Raw genomic sequence first — 13,034 nt, 5'->3', positions numbered from 1 at the left:
TATTTCAAGTGACTTTATTTTATTTATTTATTTATTTTTATTGAAGTATAGTTGACTTACAATATCATGTAAGTTTCAGGTGTGATCCTTTCTTTTCTTCCTTTCTTTTTTTTTTAAATATTTATTTATTTGCCTGCGCCGGGTCTTAACTGCTGCACTTGGGATCTTCGTTGCGGCAGGCAGGCTCTTAGCTGTGACGTGCATGTGGGATCTAGTTCCCGGACCAGCGATGGAACCTGGGCCCCCTGCCTTGGGAGTGCGGAGTCTTAACCACTGGACCCCCAGGGAAGTCCCTCAAGTGACTTTAAACACAGTATTTTGACTGTACACCCTAGTAGGATAGATCACAGGGTTAAAAAAAAAAAAGATCAAAAGGAATCAAAGCTGCATTCAACGGTCTTGTTGTCTGTTGTAATATTGGTATGGTTATTCTGAAAAGAGTAGAATCAATATATACCCCTAACCCCAAGATTATGGTGTATAAATATTATTACCCTTTAAAAGGAACCAGGGCTCTTTGGACAAATTTTGCCACATCTGGGGAAGGAAATATACAAAAAGATCCTGGTACATCTTGTCGTAACAGAAATCAAGGAACATGTCAAAGGCTACTGGGGGCATCTCAGCAGTACACTGGGACAGCTTGAAGAAGCTCCTGCTGGCCAAAGATGGGAAAATTTAAGCATTGAAAAGAATAATGAAGAATGAAATACTGCCATTTGCAGCAACATGGATGGACCTAGAGAACAGTATACTTAGTGAAGTCAGATGGAGAAAGACAAATATGATTATCACTAGTATGTGGAATCTAAAAACTAATACAAATGAATCTATCAATACATACAAAACAGACTCACAGACATAGAAAACAAACTTATGGTTACCAAGGGGGAAAGTGATGAGGGGAGGGATAAATCAGGGGTTTGGGATTAACATATACACACCACTATACATAAAACAGATAAGCAACAAGGATTTACTGTATAGCACAGGAAATTATATTCAATATCTTATAATATTACCTACAATGGAAAATAATCTGAAAAAAAATGCATATGCATATGTATAACTGAATCACTTTGCTGTGTACCTAAAACTAACACAATATTGTAATTCAACTATACTTCAATTAAAAAATAACAATTATTATTTCAATAGACTGAAACACCAAATATATAAAAGTATACTTTAGGGCTTCCCTGGTGGCGCGGTGGTTGAGAGTCCGCCTGCCGATGCAGGTGGACATGGGTTCGTGCCCCGGTCCGGGAAGATCCCACATGCTGCGGAGCGGCTGGGCCCGTGAGCCATGGCCGCTGAGCCTGCGCGTCCGGAGCCTGTGCTCCGCAACGGGAGAGGCCACAACAGTGAGAGGCCCGCGTACCGCAAAAAAAAAAAAAAAAAAAAAAAAAAGTATACTTTAAAAAACACAACAAATAGGGCTTCCCTGGTGGTGCAGTGGTTGAGAATCTGCCTGCTAATGCAGGGGACACGGGTTCGAGCCCTGGTCTGGGAAGATCCCACATGCCGTGGAGCAACTAGGCCCGTGAGCCACAACTACTGAGCCTGCGCGTCTGGAGCCTGTGCTCCGCAGCAAGCGAGGCCATGATAGTGAGAGGCCCGTGCACTGCGATGAAGAGTGGCCCCCGCTTGCCACAACTAGAGAAAGCCCTCGCACAGAAACAAAGACCCAAAACAGCCATAAATAAATAAATAAACAAAAGGGGGTTTAAAAAAAAGAATATTATAAAAAAAACCACACAACAAATATATAAAAATACATTGATTTGTAATGGTAATTTTATAAAGCCATCATTGGATGTCTTTGGAGGTTGCTAGGATGTCAACTCATTCTGAAATTGACACTTAAAAAGAATCCAGCATTTACCTTGCCTTTCCCATTCAGACTCTTTTTCACGGTAAACAAATAATTGATTAAATTCTTCTTTACAGAAAAATCACAAATGATAAATGTAGGAAGAGTTAATGACTTAGAAAATGACTATTTTGCAATCTCTAATGAAATCATAGCGATAATGATCAACAATGGCTACCAAAAGCATGGTGTGAAAGGTGAATGGGAGGCTGTAATAGATGGGTTAGGCTGATGCCACCTGAACAAGTTGATTAGTATTAAGATCACTAAAAGTGAGACAATCGGATATTATGTATCTCCTGATGTGACGAAATAGGAAGTACACAGCACCACCTATAGAGAAATTTTGCTAAATAAATATTTTAAAATTTTAAACATTTTTTAAAAAGAAAAGGAAGATCCTAACTCTAATCAAGTCTCTGCTTCTAATTATTAGTTTTCAGAAACACAAGGGATGGAATAACATGTAAATAACAGTTCAAAATTAAATCAGATAAATACAGAAGGCAAGACACCCTATAGTACAAATGAATTAGTTTCTTCACCAAATAAATAGCATTTTTAAAAAGAAGAGAAAAAATTTACAGCCTAAAAGAGATTTAAGAAACACACTAACAAAATGAAATGTGTGCACCTTTTTGCATCCTGGTTCAAATAAACCAACAAAAAAAATTACAATAATGTGGAAAATCAGGAAAAACTGAACTCACACTGGATATTAGATGATATTAAAGAATTATTATTATGGGGGTGGGGGAGTAATCATGGGTATTGTGGCTGTGCTTCTTAAAAGTCCTTATCTGGGCCTCTTGCCTTCCAAGATGGCCCACACTCTGTCTGTGGAGTGTGTATCTCCCTGAATAAACCTTCTTTCACTTTACTATGTCTTGCTCTTGAATCCTTGCCTGCACAAAGCCAAGAACCCACACTTGGCGGCCATCCCAGGGACTCAGACATGACTTGGGATGTGACCATCCTCTCGCACCCCACTCTCTTTCCTGCAACATCTTTTCTGGCACCCAGTGCGGGGCCTCCAAGGCCATAATCTCGATCCGCCTATTGGGCTATGTATGGCTCCCCTCTGAAGGGTGGCTGGGACTTACCCTGAGCCACGTAGATTCAAGTAGCCCGTTAAGGGGCAGCTGACGTCGCCTGCAGGATCTGGCAGAGACCAGCTCTCTGGCCATGAAGAAGCGCACTGAGGCCAAGGCTTTTCCCCCTCAGTCTTTCTCATTCTCCTATTGCTCTATCTCTTTGGACGTGAAAAGATCCACCCAGACGACCACCAAACATCCAAATTAAGACTGCACGGCAAGTAATTGACAACCTGGTTGGATCTAAAGGACTCCTGCCAGGGGGCTTATCTGGTGGCGCAGTTGAGAATCTGCCTGCCAATGCAGGGGACACGGGTTCGAGCCCTGGTCTGAGAGGATCCCACATGCCGCAGAGCAACTAGGCCCGTGAGCCACAACTACTGAGCCTGCGCATCTGGAGCCTGTGCTCCACAACAGGAGAGGCCGCGATAATGAGAGGCCCGCGCACCGTGATGAAGAGTGGCCCCCGCTTGCCGCAACTAGAGAAAGCCCTCGCACAGAAACGAAGACCCAGCACAACCAAAAATAAAATAGATTTTAAAAAAAAAGTCCTTATCTGTTAGAGGTACACATTACTGTACTTACAGATTAAATTACATGATGCCTGGGAATTACTTTCAAATACCCCAAAAAACAAAAAAAGTGGGGGAGGAGATGGTACAAGAATGGCAGGAAATTGATCACTGTTGAATTTGGATGATGGGTCATGAGGATTCATTATAACATTCTCTCTAATTTTGTGTACATTACATAACAAAAAGTTAAAGATAAACATATTATCACCTTAATAGTTGCAGAAAAAGTTCATTTGATCACGGTCAACAACCATTCATAATTGCTATTCTTAGCAAATTAGGAATAGAAGGGAATTTACTTAACTAAGTGTGCCTATCAAAACCTACAGCAAACATTATAGTTAACAATGAAACAAACATTTAAAAAAATCAGGAATAAAACAAGGATGCCCCTACTATTACCACTTCTCAGCACTGCTGAATCAGAGAACCTAATCAGTACAAAAATTCAAGAAAAAGAAATGAGATACAAGGATTGGAAAAGAACAAATAACAGTTAATTTTCTCAAATGAAATGATTCTCTAGCTAGAAAAACCCAAAGTGACAATAAACAAATTATTAGAATTATTCTCAGAATAACTAAGTTTAGCAAGGGAATGGTAAGGAAAACAAATGGTATTTACCCTCAGTGGGGAGAGAGAGGATTCAACAGAGATAGAACACAGGTAGCTTTCAAAAGCATTGGTAATGTTCTATTTCTTAAGATAGATGGTGGAGAGGAGGCTGTTTATTTTATTATACTACATACCTTATAGTGTGTGTGTGTGTGTGTGTGTGCGCACACACGTGGTTTTGTTTGTATGAAATGTCTTATAATAAAAAATTAAAAGCAAATGAAAAATAATGGATTCCCTATTTCTGGAATTCCTAAAGCATAAAACATATGGCCACGTCCGTCAGGGATGCTGTAGAGATAATTCTTGCTTTGGGAAAATTACGGTAACTTGCTCTTGAATGTCAGTTGCCATTTTCAAAATTTCTCTAATAGTTTTTATATCACCCAATTATTGCCATGTGGCAGTGTGAACTTGGGGTTGCCCATGCTAAAGGTTCAGAAACAGCCAAAACAAAACCTATGAATCACAGAAGTAGTAATTAGTAAAAAAAAATATATATATATATAGTGCACAACATCAAAAAGACAGTTTGCAAACTGGGAGCCCTCAGGCCAAACCTGGAATGAGTTTCAAGGGTACAACGTTACAAAACAGCTCATATAGTGAGAAGGCAGTGTCTTCATGGTAACTGGTAATTAAGCTAAATTAATGACTAAGCTAGTTTTGTCTGCTCAGGGAAACTTCAAGACTGGTCCCCATTTGCTTTTGATTTTAACCCCAAATATTCAGATATTTACCAAAATTCTGGAAATAAAAAAAATTTAATGTACGCAACTATTTTGAAACACTGCATGGATCTACACTGTGAAGGCCAAACAGAAGACATCTATCTGTAGGCTCCTAGGCTATGACCTCTGTCTAGACGCATAATCTTAGGAGTAGCCTTCCACCCTGAGTCAGTAGGGTCATTCCCTTTTAGACGGGCCCTGAGTTCTCCAATACACCCCACAACTCCCCATTCTTCTCACACCCTGCCATCTTCATTCTTCTACACTGGCCCAGCAGGTAGCTGCGTTTGCAAACCTGTCTTCCAGAATCTACGGCATTCATGGGAATTACCTGTATTTCTCTCAATTCACCATCAGAGGGCAGGCATGGAAAACAAGAGGAGAAACCCATAGCTTTTGCTACTACTAGTACTTTCAGGGAAAGGAAATCTAGGGATTCACCATGTGCATCTGAATTCTCACCATGAAAACGTTACATGCTTATCTGAATTGAGAGGTATTCTGCAAACACAAGGTATGAGGCTGGGAATGTTCATGTCTTGCTAGAGCTGATCAAAATCAGCAGCCCCAGTCTAAAGTGGGGCCTCTCTATGCAAATGCTGCCCTAAGGATCAGAGCTTGGCGTTATGCAAGCATGTGGCTCGGGACAACCAGAAACTTGGTTTATTTCAGAAATTCTTACAAATGAGTGAATGATTCAGTAAGCTTCCATCACACTTTTCTGCTGAACGTGTCCCTTGAAAATCTCTCCGGGTCTTCTCTCTTCATATAGTAAATGAGGACTCTCTACTGGGCAAGGTGGGGACAAGCTAGCCTCTGTCACAAACAATGGCCAGTTACACGGCGTGTGGTATGCTGGTAAATGCTTAGCAACCAGTTCTCAAAACAAACAAAAAAGCCAAAAACTCTGATTCATGGCATTGCCATTTCCATGGTGTAAATACTCCTACCTTGACCAACTTCAAGCTACCAACATGGCGTCACTGAACATGGAGTTGGGAATAGAGGCACCAATGGGCTCTCAGCAGCCAGTACAAGTCAGCTTTACCACACCACTGACTCCCACCCACCCTCCACCTCCATTGCAAAGTTAACTCAACTGTGGAAGCAGGCCTACCCTAACATTTGCAGAGTTTAGCGTGAGGATATAAATGGAGGCCCAAAGACTATATGTCTAAATATTTAAGTTATAAGTCAACCTAACAAACTCTTGATTAAAATATCGCTTATCCTGCTGCCATGACAAATATACCATCATAATTACCTAGTCAGGTTTACATTTAAAATTCTATGCCTAACACAGCCAGACAGAAGAAGCCACCCCTGGCCCTCTATCCCAGGCCCAGCCCCTGCCCCTGCTCACCGCAACACACACAGCCCTAGTCCGTGCTTCCAAGCTCCACTGCACCCTGTGCAAACAGCAGCCGCTTGGCCATCCCTTGGCCAACTGTGAGCACATTGGCAGTGTGGTCTCTGCACAGGAGAATGGGCCCAGGGTAGAGGCCACACCAGCATAAAAGTGGACTTGAGTTCATCTGGGCAGGGAGTTATGGGGTCCCAATACCTGAAGCATGGAGGAAGGGGTGAGTCTCCAAATGGGCATGTCTCCATTGCCCTGTAGATTCTTCATCCCTTGGGGAGGTTAAAGCCAGACCAGGGCCAAAGCAGGCCCTTTAGAGTACAGGACTCCGAGCAGGGAACTGTCGCTGAGAGTGATTACTGCACAGAAGTCCCTCCAGCCATCCAGGTCCTCGGATGATCTACAGTGTTTAACCTCCCGACCTTGACAGGGCTCCCGAAATTTCAGTCACTCAGGTAGAGTACTGAGTACTTACAATTGGCTGGGACTGAGCTGTATGGTGAAGGAATGAAAAGATCTTTCTGGCCCCAATATTCCCCAAAGGATAGCTCATTACACTGAGTCTTCACTTATACTTTAGGGAGGGGTCAGCAAACCAGGACCCGAGGGCCAATCCTGCCAGGCTGTTTTCGTATGGCCCTTGAGTCTAGAATGGATTTTACATTTTGAAAGAGTTAGGAAAAAATCAAAAGAAGACTATTTCATGACATGGGAAAATTATATGAAATTCTAATTTCAGTATCCATAAATTGAATTTTATTGGAACACAGCCCAGCGCATTTGTTTACACATTGTCTGTGGCTATTTTCACTCTACGACTGCAGAATTGAAGGGTTGCCTCAGAGACTATGGCCACAAGGCCTAAATTATTTACTCTGACCCTTTACAAAGAAAGGTTGCCTGCTTTAGAGTTAAATTTCTATCCTGTGTTTCTCCAGAAAAGATGGGTGATATGGAGGGTAAAGGGATGTGAATCCCTGAGAAGGAAGGGCAGGAAGGGGACCAGGAAAAGGGAGACCAGAAGTTCTGACTGGGCGACCTACAGAACCTTACCCCCTTTCCTTAGAAAAGAAACGCTACACAAAGGCAGGGAGTGCATTTAAGGACAAAGAGGAAGGAGAATTTGGCATGTTACCCTCTAACTTCATCAACACCCAGGCCAGGGTTTGCCTTTATTTTTCCCATTAATCTCATTTATAGCCTCCACTTAATTGGAACGTTAAATCTCAACAGTGGAAGTCGCTACAGTTCCTTGTCCGTGTAATGATTTTTTATGGTTGAAAACAGCATTGAGGGCTCATCGTTAAAACATCTAGAGCAGCTCTGTCTCCTAGAAATATAATGTAAGCCAGGTAATAACCTATAAGGGAAAAGAATCTGAAAAAAAATAGATATATATGTATGTATAACTGAATCGTTTTGCTGTACACCTGAAATTAACACAAAACTGTAACTCTACTATATTTCAATTAAAAAAAAAAAAAACAACTAAGGGTAGACAAACTCTAAAAAAACAATAAAGAGGGAATTCCCTGGTGGTCCAGTGGTTAGGACTCGGCACGTTTTCACTGCCAGGGCCCGGGTTCAATCCCTGGTCAGGGAACTAAGATCCTAAAAGCCTTGCGTTGCAGCCAAGAAAAAAATAAAATAAAAATAAAAAATAATAATGTGGGCTTCCCTGGTGGCGCAGTGGTTGACAGTCCGCCTGCCGATGCAGGGGACACGGGTTTGTGCCCCGGTCCAGGAAGATCCCACATGCCACGGAGCAGATGGGCCCGTGGGCCATGGCCGCTGAGCCTGCGCGTCCGGAGCCCGTGCTCCGCAACAGGAGAGGCCACAACAGTGAGAGACCTGCGTACCGCAAAAAAAAAAATAATAATAATAATGTAAGCCAGAATATAATTTTTAATTTTCTAGTAGCCTCATTTTAAAAAGTAAAAAGAACTGGTAATATTAATAAAGTCTCTTACTTGATCCAATATATCTACAGTATTACCAATTCAACATGTAATCAATATAAAATTATTAATGGCTATCAAATTATTCTCAACACACCTAAACATTTTCTAATAACTGAGTCAAGTTTCAGGTTTTAAATGTAAATTGAAATTAAATAAAATTAAAATTCAGTTCCTCAGTTGCACTAGTCACATTTTAAGTGCTTAATAGTCACATATACCTAGTGACACTGTATTGAACAGTGCAGCTCTACACAAATCCACAATACAGAACTGCCATGCATTGTTCTCTGATTAGTTTCTATCAACACAGGGTATCATTAAATATTTACAGAGCACTTATTCTCTCCCTTTAAGCTTTCCAGACAACAGGAAAATGACATGTGTAATGTCTCCATGTTGACTGCCTTCTTTGCTTTCTGGCACTGCAAAATATTCCAGGCTCACCTCGAACCTTCCCAGCAGCTTCATCTTTTTAACAGATAATTTTGGCCAGGTCATCCCCTGCTTCACACCCCTCAGTGACTTTCAGAGAATAAAATCCTTACTGCAGTTTCAAGGCCCTTTTTCACTTCTCAAGCCTCAATCCCTGATGCTCTCTGCCCTTGCTCCCCTTGCTCACCTGTACTCCAGTTACCTGGGGGTTCTGACAGTTCCTAAGACATGCCCAGCTATTTCGACCTCAGGGCCTTTGCATGGCTAGCTCTGTCATGCTTCACTTTTCACCTCACATTCCCTCCGCAGAAAGGATTCCTCAACCTCTGTACCTAAAAGAACTCCCATCCTCAAGTTACTTATCGTCTCACCACCCGCCCATCTCACCTCAGCACTGGGTATAATCTCTGTTGCTATGGTTGCTTTAAAGCATATATATTGTCAACTCTTTTTTCTTTATTTTTGGCATTTAAAAATAAGGTTTAAATCAATACAAATGCAGCAGCTATAAATGCAGACTGATATAGGAAAGTTAAATTGGGCATCAAATCTGACAGTGTTGCCATTGGTGACATGATTTCCAACCCCTTGAACAACCCTTGGCAAAATTCCAAACAAAATAAAGTACATTGTTCTTTGGTTTACACAGTAGTTGCACCCCTGGAAAATTCAGTGCTTATTAAAATTGAGCAGAAAATACTTTTGTGTTTACATATAAAACGGGATTAGGTTTTAGGCTCAGAGCATTATACACAAGTTTTCCACCTACTTGAGCGTCAGGCAGGGCACTTGAGAGTCATGTACAATCTGCCACCGTTTTTCACTGAGCCAGACTGTCCTGGGCCTGGCAGGATGTTTAGCATCCCTGACCTCACCCTGACCTTGCCAGCAGGTCCCCCGATCACTGTGCCACTCAAATGGGTCCCCATTTGACTGAGATTTCTAAAACATTTTGATTTCTAAAACCCATCTGTTTTAGATTTCTAGAACATCTCCTGGGCTGGCTAGGGCCATTGTTTTAAAAGAAGTCGTGACACAAGACTGAGACCCATAGATTAGGTAAGCAAAGAGACCATGGGATAGGTGTGTCTGTGATCACCCCACCTCACCACAGCAGCTACCACGATATTAGAAATGTGCTGTAACTGCTGGGAAGATATTCTGTTATCAGGAAGGCAACAGAGCACCTGTGTGTGAGGTCTTCCCTGAGCCCAACAGGGAGTCACCCCTTCTTCCTCTAATCCCCGTAGCTTGGCACCTCTCTTGGGCCACTGAGGGCTTCTGCTGTGTATCAGTATTACCTAGTGTACAGTCGTCCTCCCTATTAGCCTGCAGGCTCCAGGAGAGCTGCATCCAATCCACTCCTGCATCTCTAGCATCCAGAATGGAACCCAGCATATACTCCACCAACGTTCGTGGAAGAAATACATGTGTATGTGCTTTAACCAGGGACGAATGGGAGATGGATCAGGCCTGAGGCAAGCCCTCTCCCAGGCTGTTCCTATGCACTGCTGAGCATCTGGGAACCCTGAGCCCCAATGCAGACCAGGTCCTGGGCTAGACCCGGGATGCAAGTGAGCAAGACAAATGCCTGCGCCTGGAGAGGAAACAGACCCCACACCCTTGGCAACTGTGGCAATTGAGGAATGCATGGGGCTGGGTGTTGTGGAACAGGGGCAGCTAACTCTGCCTAGAATGGCTGGAGCCAGGGAACAGGTCCGAAGGACGGTGTCTGAGCAGAGAGTAGGAGTTAGCAGGAGTTGGCCTGGGTGAGGATAGAGATAGTTCCAAGCAGAGGGAGCCAAGCTTGCAAAGTCACATTAAGGGAACTCTTCCTCCAGATACCCCTTAGGCACTGCCCTCCTCTGGTCACCACCATGTCAAGGAGACAGGAAGAGCACAGGAGAGAGACTGGGGGCAAGTTCCCGAGCATAACATACTTTAAAAGACAAACAAACTGCATATCCAACGGTCAGCCCCGCCTCTCTCTCCCCAAGCCTCAATTACTGACCAAGTTCTTCAGAGCTTAGACAAGTCCTCTTGACTTCCTGAGGATTCCACCTGTTGGAAGTGCCTTTCCTTGGGGATGTGATGTTTCCAGACCAACATCTATATAAAAAGTGTGACCTGACCTTCCTACACTGTTGGTGGGAATATAAACTGGCACAAGCACTATGGAGAACAGTATGGAGGTTCCTTAAAAAACTAAAAATAGAGTTATCGTATGATCCAGCTATCCCACTACTGGGCATGTATCTGGAGAAAACTCTAATTCAAAAAGATACATGCACCCAATGTTCATAGCAGCACTATTTACTATAGCCAAGACATGGAAGCAACCTAAATGTCCATCAACAGAGGAATGGATAAAAAAGATGTGGTACATATATATAACGGAATATTACTCGGCCATAGAAAAGAAAAAATAATGCCATTTGCGGCAACATGCATGGACCTAGAAATGATCACACTAAGTGAAGTAAGTCAGACAGAGAAAGACAAATATCAGATGATATCACTCATATATGGAATCTAATTTTTTTAAATAATATAAATGAACTTATTTACCAAACAGAAACAGACTCACAGACTTCAAAAACAAACTTATGGTTACCAAAGGGTAAACATGGTGGAGAGGGATAAATTAGGTGCTTGGGATTAACATACACATACTACTATATATAAAATAGATAACCAACAAGGACCTACTGTATAGCACAGGGTTCTCTATTCAATATTCTATAATAACCTATATGGGAAAAGAATCTCAAAAAGAACGAATATATGTATATGTATAACTGAATCACTATGCTATACACCTGAAACCAACACAACATTGTAAACCAACTATACTCCAATAAAATATTTTTTAAAAAGTGAGACCTGATTCACTTAGCCAGTCAGGTTCTCTCCCTAGCACACCTTTGTGGGGAAGGCAGAGGCACTCAGGTTTACAGAGCTCCTACTCTGTTCCAGATGTGGTTCCAGGTGCTCTACATATGTCACCTGGTGCAATCCTCCCAACACACCACAGAGCAGGCATTAAAATCCCTGTTTACAGTTGAGGAACCTGAGGCTCAGAGTGGCCATGCAACGTGCCCAATATCACACAGCTCTTAAGGGGCCTACCAGTCTCCCCCCAGCCCCTAACAACAACTTCATGATGGTTTGAGGGGTGAAGGTGTGACCTGTGTGAGGACTCCAGGGGCAGGATTCTCAGGAAGTCTCCTTGGCCAGAAAGAAGAATCAGCCAGTCTATGACAGAGGTGCAGTCTGGGGTCTGGCTCAGGTGATCATCAGTGAAACACAGAAGATACCTTCCTCTAGGAGGTTTGTGAGCCTTAAACGAGTGAACGCCTGGTACGTAGGAGAGGCTCACTCCCATGCGTTCCCTGCCCTGCTAGCCTGATATGCCTGTGCTCTGTTATCCATGGCCAGTTAGCTTTCCAGCCTTTGCCCACAGTTAGTGCCTCTGCAAATCAATCAGGCAGATAGCAGGAGACTGGCAGTGCACTCAAACCTTTTAACTAAAGAGACTTTGCAAAGGCACAATAGGCAGGGATAAGGCAACCATCAAGAGGTTATGAGCTACTGAAGTACCAGCCGTGCTGAGAAACCCTTTCTACCCCCAGACCTGAAGGACAAAAGAAGGGGACAGAATTACTGGAGTCTAGTAAAAGCTGGGACTGCAGAGAAAGGTCTGCCCACCAGAAGCTGTGGCTGTTCATCATTGGTTCTCAGATTTTACAGAGCATCAAAATCACCTTGCAGGGCTTGTTCAAATACAGATTGCTGGGCCCCCCAGAAGGTCTGGCGTTGGGCCGAGAACTTGCATTTCTATGAAGCTCCTAGGTGATGACGGTGCTGCTGGTATGCTGATCACTTTTTGAGACCCACTGCCTCGGAGGAGCAGAACCACAGTGAGGAGGTGTAAATACCCTGACCTCTCTCTCCTTCCATCTTCCAATCCTCTGCTGGTGTTTTCCATTGGCTGGACCCGACCTGATTGCTAGAGGGTAGAGGCTGGAGAGAACCTACTGCTGGGACACAGAGCAGGGAAGAAAATGGATCTGAGAGGCACAGAACAAGGAGTAATCAGCAACCCTCCTCCCCTCCCCCTCCCCTCCACTTCCATCACTCCATTCTCATTCAAATAGTCTTCTGTCCTATGGCTTCTCTGAATATTATTCTTGAGTGCTAGAATACATTATATTTTGCTCAGAGGCTTAAAGAAAATTATGATTCTCTCAACTCAATTAAATAAATAAGCTATCATGTCTTATTTCCCTGCAGTAATTGTATGCATTTCCTGTGTTGAGAAGTATTGAGATTCATATCCGGAATAAAGCTGTCATTCTTCACCCCCTTTTTTTTGACACCAATTGTACTTGAA

Source organism: Orcinus orca, chromosome 5 (genome assembly GCF_937001465.1).
Source record: "Orcinus orca chromosome 5, mOrcOrc1.1, whole genome shotgun sequence".
Classification (NCBI taxonomy): Eukaryota; Metazoa; Chordata; class Mammalia; order Artiodactyla; family Delphinidae; genus Orcinus; species Orcinus orca.
The sequence above is the reverse complement of the archived record's forward strand: the minus strand, read 5'-3'. Positions refer to the sequence as shown.